The sequence below is a fragment of the Phodopus roborovskii genome, unplaced genomic scaffold (genome assembly GCF_943737965.1).
Source record: "Phodopus roborovskii unplaced genomic scaffold, PHOROB, whole genome shotgun sequence".
NCBI classification, from domain to species: Eukaryota; Metazoa; Chordata; class Mammalia; order Rodentia; family Cricetidae; genus Phodopus; species Phodopus roborovskii.
This window is the reverse complement of record NW_026126434.1, coordinates 30,210,298-30,217,147: the sequence shown is the minus strand read 5'-3', so window position 1 is coordinate 30,217,147 and position 6,850 is coordinate 30,210,298.

Genomic DNA, 6,850 nt, shown 5'->3' with positions numbered 1-6,850 from the left:
AGGAATAGGCTAAAATAAGAAACAACACAGACTTGTTGAACCCTGTTGAAGAGCTGATGTGACAGTGAGAAGTATTTAGCAAATAACATATTTGCTAAATAAGATTAGTAGCTTAAACCACACCAAGATCAGTTTCAAAGCTATGCTGGGTCTTTATATCTTGTTGCTAAAATTCCTTCCCAGGAGGAAGACATGAACTGTCTCCATCCCTCCTCCTGGGGTACCAATGACAAACTGAGGCACAGTTCTCCCAGCATTTACTCTAGGAGAACCCATGAGTTTATTTGGCTTCCCTACAGAGTGTAGATACAGGGTTGCTTATAGGCTGGCTTCTTCTTGGCCACATCCAGCATGGCTTCAGGAGTAGACGTGATTAGGGCAGCAGGAGAATGAAGAAAGACAGATACCTACAGAAACGCAGGTGGGCCAGGCTCTCTAATGAAGCTGCAGCACCCCAGGAAAATGAACATATTCATTATATAGAGCAGGACAGAGAGGCGGGGTTAATGCACACAGCTAAACAAGGTGGCCTGTTTAGCTAATCTCAGTAGGAGCAGTCTTCAGGCTACAAACACCCAGAGAGGAAAGCTTTGGTAGACATTTTCTGTACGCACTATCAATACCCAGACCCAAGAAGGCTTTGTCGTCACTCTGGATCTCACCCTAGCAGGGAAGGCTTTACCATTTTCCAGTGAGTCTGAGGTTATGGAGTCCCTGTCAACAACACACGTTCACTCAGGGAGCCCTCCGGTCTCCACGCACCCTGCCATATGTCATGCATATACAGAGAGGCTTTAACCAACAAGTATACAGGTCTCCCATAGTTTCATAGACAGAACCCCCTCCACTGTGCTCCCTGGCCTTTATATACTCTAGCTCCTCTCCAAAGCTACATGCACTTAAGGCAGAATTTCATATATAGGGAACTGCTGATACCCATGTGTGGGTCTTGTGACTCTCCTTAACCCTCCACGAAGGGGTGTAAATAGTCAAGAAGCCTGAATGGAATAAATCTTTTGCACAGAGACACAACTGAACCCCAGATGGTAGTCACTTGTCTCCAAGCATAATCACTCACAACATACAAATCTACTTTATCACATACTTGATTCTTAAATGCCTCACACTGATTAAAGTTTTAGCCCCTTAGCTGGGCATTGGTAGTCCTCACCTTTAATCCCAGCACTTGGGAGGCAGAGGCAGGCGAATCTCTGTGAGTTTGAGCCAGCCTGGTCTACAGAGGTGTACAGGATCCAAAGCCATACAGAGAAACCCTGTCTCAAAAAACCAAAAAAAAAAAAAAAAAGTTCTGGCCCCTAAATTCCTTGTGCTGTGGCAAACTTGTCAGGTCTCAGAGAAACTTGTCAAGTCTCAGTCAGTACCTATGGCTCCCCCCAGCACTTCTCACACTAAACCCCTCCCTCCAGGGGCTGGACTTCCCTTCCCCTTAGCTTCTGGTCTGGCCCCTACATAATAACTCAGCTATTTTGGTCCCAAGGTTCCTCGGTCTGCTTGCTCCCCACTCTTTTCTCTTCCTCTCCACCCCCCCCACTCCCTCCCATGGCCCAGTTCAGTCTGGATTCTTCCAGATGCCCTGGCTGTTCATTCCTTCATATCTACAATAAAAAAACCTTCTCCTCAACCATAATAAGGAACACTCAGGTCCTCATTTTTTTTTTTTTTTTTCATTTAAAACTGACCTCTCTTACTGAAAAACAAACAAAAGCCCTAAGCCACAAGTCCCTGCGAGTGCCTTCCTTTGCAGCCATTGACTCCAAAGAGACCATGCAAAACTTGGCCTCCGACTTGACAGCTTCCCCAGGTCAAACTGCTCCAGAGTCATCCACTGTGTCCTGTCACTTCTGGTGGTGCTGCTTTTCAAACTCATGTGGCTAAGCCTCCTCAAAGTAGGTGGTTTTATAGTCTAGATACATTCTAACAGTGACCATCCCAGACAGGGGTGGGGGCAGACAAACCCATCTAGCCACTGATGGAGGAGTGTGTTAGCCAATGTTCTGCTTTGGTAACCAAATGCTGAGATGATCTACTTACAAAAAGAAGTTTATCTGGCCGGGATGGTGGTGGCACACACCTTTAATCACAGCACTTGGGAGTCAGAGGCAGGTGAATCTCTGTGAATTGGAGACCAGCGTGGTCTATAGAGTTGAAGGAGAGATGAAGATGCGCCCCCATTTTCTTCAAAGTTCTGACTGGATTAGTTTTGTTTGTCTGTCTTACTGTGTCACTCTGGCTGGCTACAATTCTAGGGCCTCCTTAGCCTGCTCTAAGTCATCGGGTTTTAACTCAGCACTTTGCTTAGTAATATATTACCTTCTCCCCAAGAGGCTCCTCCCTGCCCCTCCCTGCCCCTCCTCATTCTTACCACCATGAAGTGGACACTATTTCAACTTAATCATCACTGGTTGACTTTTCCCCTGAACTTACCCTCTGCACTATTGGAGCCACAGAATAGCCACTCCTAGAGATCTGAACTGAAGCTCCTGTACTTAGCAAATTTAGATGTGAATTTCCACCTACAACGATGCTCCTCTCTGCCACCAATGGAAACGAGAACTAAGCCAGATCAATGTCAGCAAACTGAAGTGTGCCTTTTCCTACACCTGTGACTTGGCTAAAATCAGGACTCCAGATGGCTAGAACCAGGGCCAATGCTGAGAAGCCATCGTGAAAGACAGATCCAGGGGAATGGGTGATTCTGAACTTCCTCCCCACTCCTGGAAGAAGCCTGCTTTACAGTACCCACAAGCCATCACTACTCAGTCATCACCTACCTCCCCCACCCTTCAGGAGTCCAGGGGCACATGTCATCACACAGCAACACCCTCCAAACCCCCAGCTTCCATCACAGAAAAACTCATGCTTAAGTGTGTTTACAATGTTGTGCTTTGCCTGCATGTGTGTATGTGCACTCTGTATGTGTGTGGTGCTAGAAGAGGCTAAAAAAGGCCCCTGGAACTGGAGTCACAGACAGCTGTGAGTAGGTGCCTGTAGGTGCTGGGAACTGAACCTGGATCCTCTGCAAGCAGGGTGTGGGCTCTTAACCGCTCCAGGTCCCCAGGTGAAATTTTAGTTGCTAATTTCATATCTGACTTCCAGGAGCGCTGTGATTAAGTAACTGGCCAAGGACACCTAAGTGTAGACATGCTGAGGCTCCCATGGGGGGTGAGGCCATTGTTTCCCCACAACCCTGCCATGACCCCTGAAATCATTGAAGGAGTGATTTATGGTGATATCTTGCTTGTAAAGCCCGTTCAAGAATTCCATTTATAGTGATTCAACCCATAACTTTTTTGCAGTGCTGGGAATGGAACATGTAGTTTTTTTTGGGGGGGTTGTGCATGTTAGACAATAACTCTACCCCTGAGCTACACCCCCAAACCTCCCCACTGCCATCAAGGAGGCCAGACATCTCACCACTGTGAGCTGTCAAAGAGCTGCTGAGATCTTGTCAAAGATGCTGGTTGGTGCTCTCTTTTCTGAAGCCTTGATGAAGGAAGGTTCAAGCAGCCCTTCTGGGAGGACAAACTGGAGTCAGTCACACAAGATAAATCAAAGCACACCTTTGATCCCAGCACTCCGGAGGCAGATGCAGGCAGATCTCTGTGAGCTCAAAGCCAGCTTGGTCTACAGAGTGAGTTCAAATAGCCACAGGACCATATAGTGAGACTCTTAAAAGAAAAATTAAGAGGGCTGGAGAGATGGCTCAGCAGTTAAGAGCACTAACTGCTCTAGAAGATGACCAGGTTCGATTCCCAGCACCCACTTGGTGGATCACAGCCATGTGTAACTCCAGTTTCAGCGATCCAATGACCTCCAAGGGCACCAGGCACATATATGGTACACGAACATACATACACACATACAGACAAAATACTCATATGTATAAAATAAATAAATCTCATTAGAAGGGAAATAAAAAAAACAAATAAATGGGAGGGCTGGAGAGACAGTTCAGCACTTAAGAGCACTTCCTGTTTTTGCAGAATACCTGTGTTCAGTTCTCGGCACCCACATGGTAGCTCACAGCCATCTGTAGGAACACACATGGTGCACATACATACACATAGGCAGGTGGATCTCTGTGAGTTCAAGGTCAGCCTGGTCTACAGAGCTAGTTCCAGGACAGGCTCCAAAACAATACAAAGAAACCCTGTCTCGAAAAACCAAAAAAAAAAGAAAAAACATAGAGTCTTGTGGTTGGCTGATATCCATGGGAAGCCCGCCTGTATCTGAGGAGAAACAGTGAAGGAGGAGTGAATAGGGTACAGGGGAGAGGGATGCAAAAATTAAAAATAAAAATAATTAAGGTGTTAGTGGACAGAAGAATGGTCCTCAAAATGCCCATATGCTAATTCATATAGCGTGTAAGGATTGACCTTATATGGTAAAATCTACTTTTTTTTAGATTTATTTAATTATTATGCAGTGTTCTGTCTACGTGTATCCCTGCATGCCAGAAGAGGGCACCAGATGGTTCATGAGCCACCATGTGGTTACTGGGAACTGAACTCAAGCCCTTTGGAGGAGCAGGCTCACCAGCCCCAGTAAAATCAACTTTGAAGGATGCTTTCTCCAAGCTTCCCACAATGGGGAAAGTGTCTGGGTCATCTGGGTGTCGTCACCGTTTCTAACACACGGCAGACAGGAGGGTCAACATCAGACATGCTGACACCGAGGTGGAAAATGGAACCCACCTCCAAATTCAGGGGGACACATTCAGATGCCAGTGACCAAGGAAAAGCTTATAGACACCCCAGAAATTAATGTTCAGGAAGGTATACAGACTCTTGACAAAGTGAGTTTTTAAAACACCTTATGTCTTCATTCTGAAAGGCTTCTGTGTGCCAAGCTCTGAGGTAGGAATTTGAATTCACAACCACTTAGTCCTCAGAGCCAGCCTACAATGAGAAGCCCCACCAGCCACTAGGCAGTGAGAAGCCTGCCACTCAGAAAACTAGGTAACACATGAGCACGCTAGCAGGTTTGCTAACTCTGGCTGGATTGGAAGATTTATTTATCTTATCTGTGTTAATGGTTTCCCTGCATGTATGTACATATGCAGGAAGCAAGGAAGCCTAAGGGGCCAGCTGAGACCATGGGAGGTTGCCCTAATAGCAATGGCCTCAGTGGCCATGGCTATGATTCTTGCTACCAGGCTCGCAGCCTCTCTTGTGACTACCTACAGAGTGGAAACCCTTTTTCTATCCAGGAGTGCAGGCAAGTAAAGACAGAGTCTCTTGGTGGGTATAACAAGAAGAGGGATTGAAAATTAGTTACACAGAAATGAGGAGCTAAAACTAGCAAGAGAGAGGGTTGGGAAAGCCAGGTACTAGATGATGTATAGTTGGACAGAAGAAATAAGGTGTGAGCTCCAAAGAGCTAAGGGTGCAGGGGGTGAGGGATGGAGAGATAGAAGCAGGGACATGCCTGTCAAGAACTTCAGCCCCTGAGAGGCTGCCCTTGCCTGAGGAACTTCCCCACCTGAACCATCCCCATGGCCCTAGCCATGGGCTACACCCTCAAGGCTATCATGGGCCAAGTGTCACCAGAACTGGTTACAGGGACCAGAGTCCTCCTGCAGCCATGGAACTGACTGGGAGACGCTGTGCCTGAGTGTCCCAAAGGTGAAGTTATCTCAACATCCTCAGCAGGAGGGAGGGAACTGACTTGTAGGGGAAGCTTCCTGTCTCCCCTGAAGCCAAGTAGCCTCCCTCCTGAGTGGCTTCCCACTGGGAAAAAGCCATTACTGTGTGATTAAATAAAAATAAATTAATCCAATACACACAGTAGCCTAACCGGATGTTTACATGTCACTGAAGATTAGGCGCCATACCCCAGTGTTGTACTTTGTTCTCTGTTGCCGAGATAAAATTCTTTCTGAAAGCAACTTTTGGGGGAGAGGATTTATTTGTTATTTGACTTACATTTCCAGGTCACAATCCATCACTTGCTGACTTCCCTTGGCTCACTCGGTCCTGCTTAGGTGGCTTTCTCGTTCAGCCAGGACTACACACTCACACCCGCACACCAACTATCCAGGTCTTTCTGCATGAATTAGCTATCAAGACAACCTCCCACAGCTGTGCCCACAAGCTAACCTGATCTAGGTAATTCCTCCATTGTGGTTTTCTCCTCAGGTGTGTCAAGTTGAGAGCTAAGGCTAACCAAGACGCAGAGGAACACTCTTGCTAGAATTCCTCTGGTTCTCAAACACCTTGAGTGAAACTGGGGAGCAGGTGTGGATGGCACAGCTTTGTGCTGCACAGCCAGTGACACAGTCTAGTGAGACGGACCAGGTCAGGAAGAGGGCTGCATTGTGTGGCTTGCTGATAGGCCTGTCCCCATCAAGGTCAGATTCTCTCTCAGCAGGCAGTTCCAGGTGTGAGAGCTCCACAGGGAAGACAGGTCATTACCAACACCTTTGTCTAACCAGCAGCATCCTGCAGAGAGAACCTGCTCCTTCAGGCCTGACCTTCGCTCCAGGACTTGGAGCTCAGTAGCTCTTGAAAAGCAGGCCCCTGACAAGGACACCATGACATCTCTCTAGGGGTCGGGGTGGCTGGCTTGCTGGATAAAATGTGTCCAGAAACAGAAGCCAGGATTGGTTTCACAGGCCTTTAACCCCAGCTACTGAAAGGCTGAGACAAGATGATAGAACATTTCAGACCAGTCTAAGCAACCCACCGAGACCCTGTCTCAAAAGAAAAAGTAAATTTAATGGCTGGGGAGATGGCTCCTCAGTAAAACATTTGCTGTGCAGGCATGAGGAACTGCGTTCAAAATTCCTATATTTAAAAAAAAAAAAAAAAAAGCTGAGTACAACGTGCAT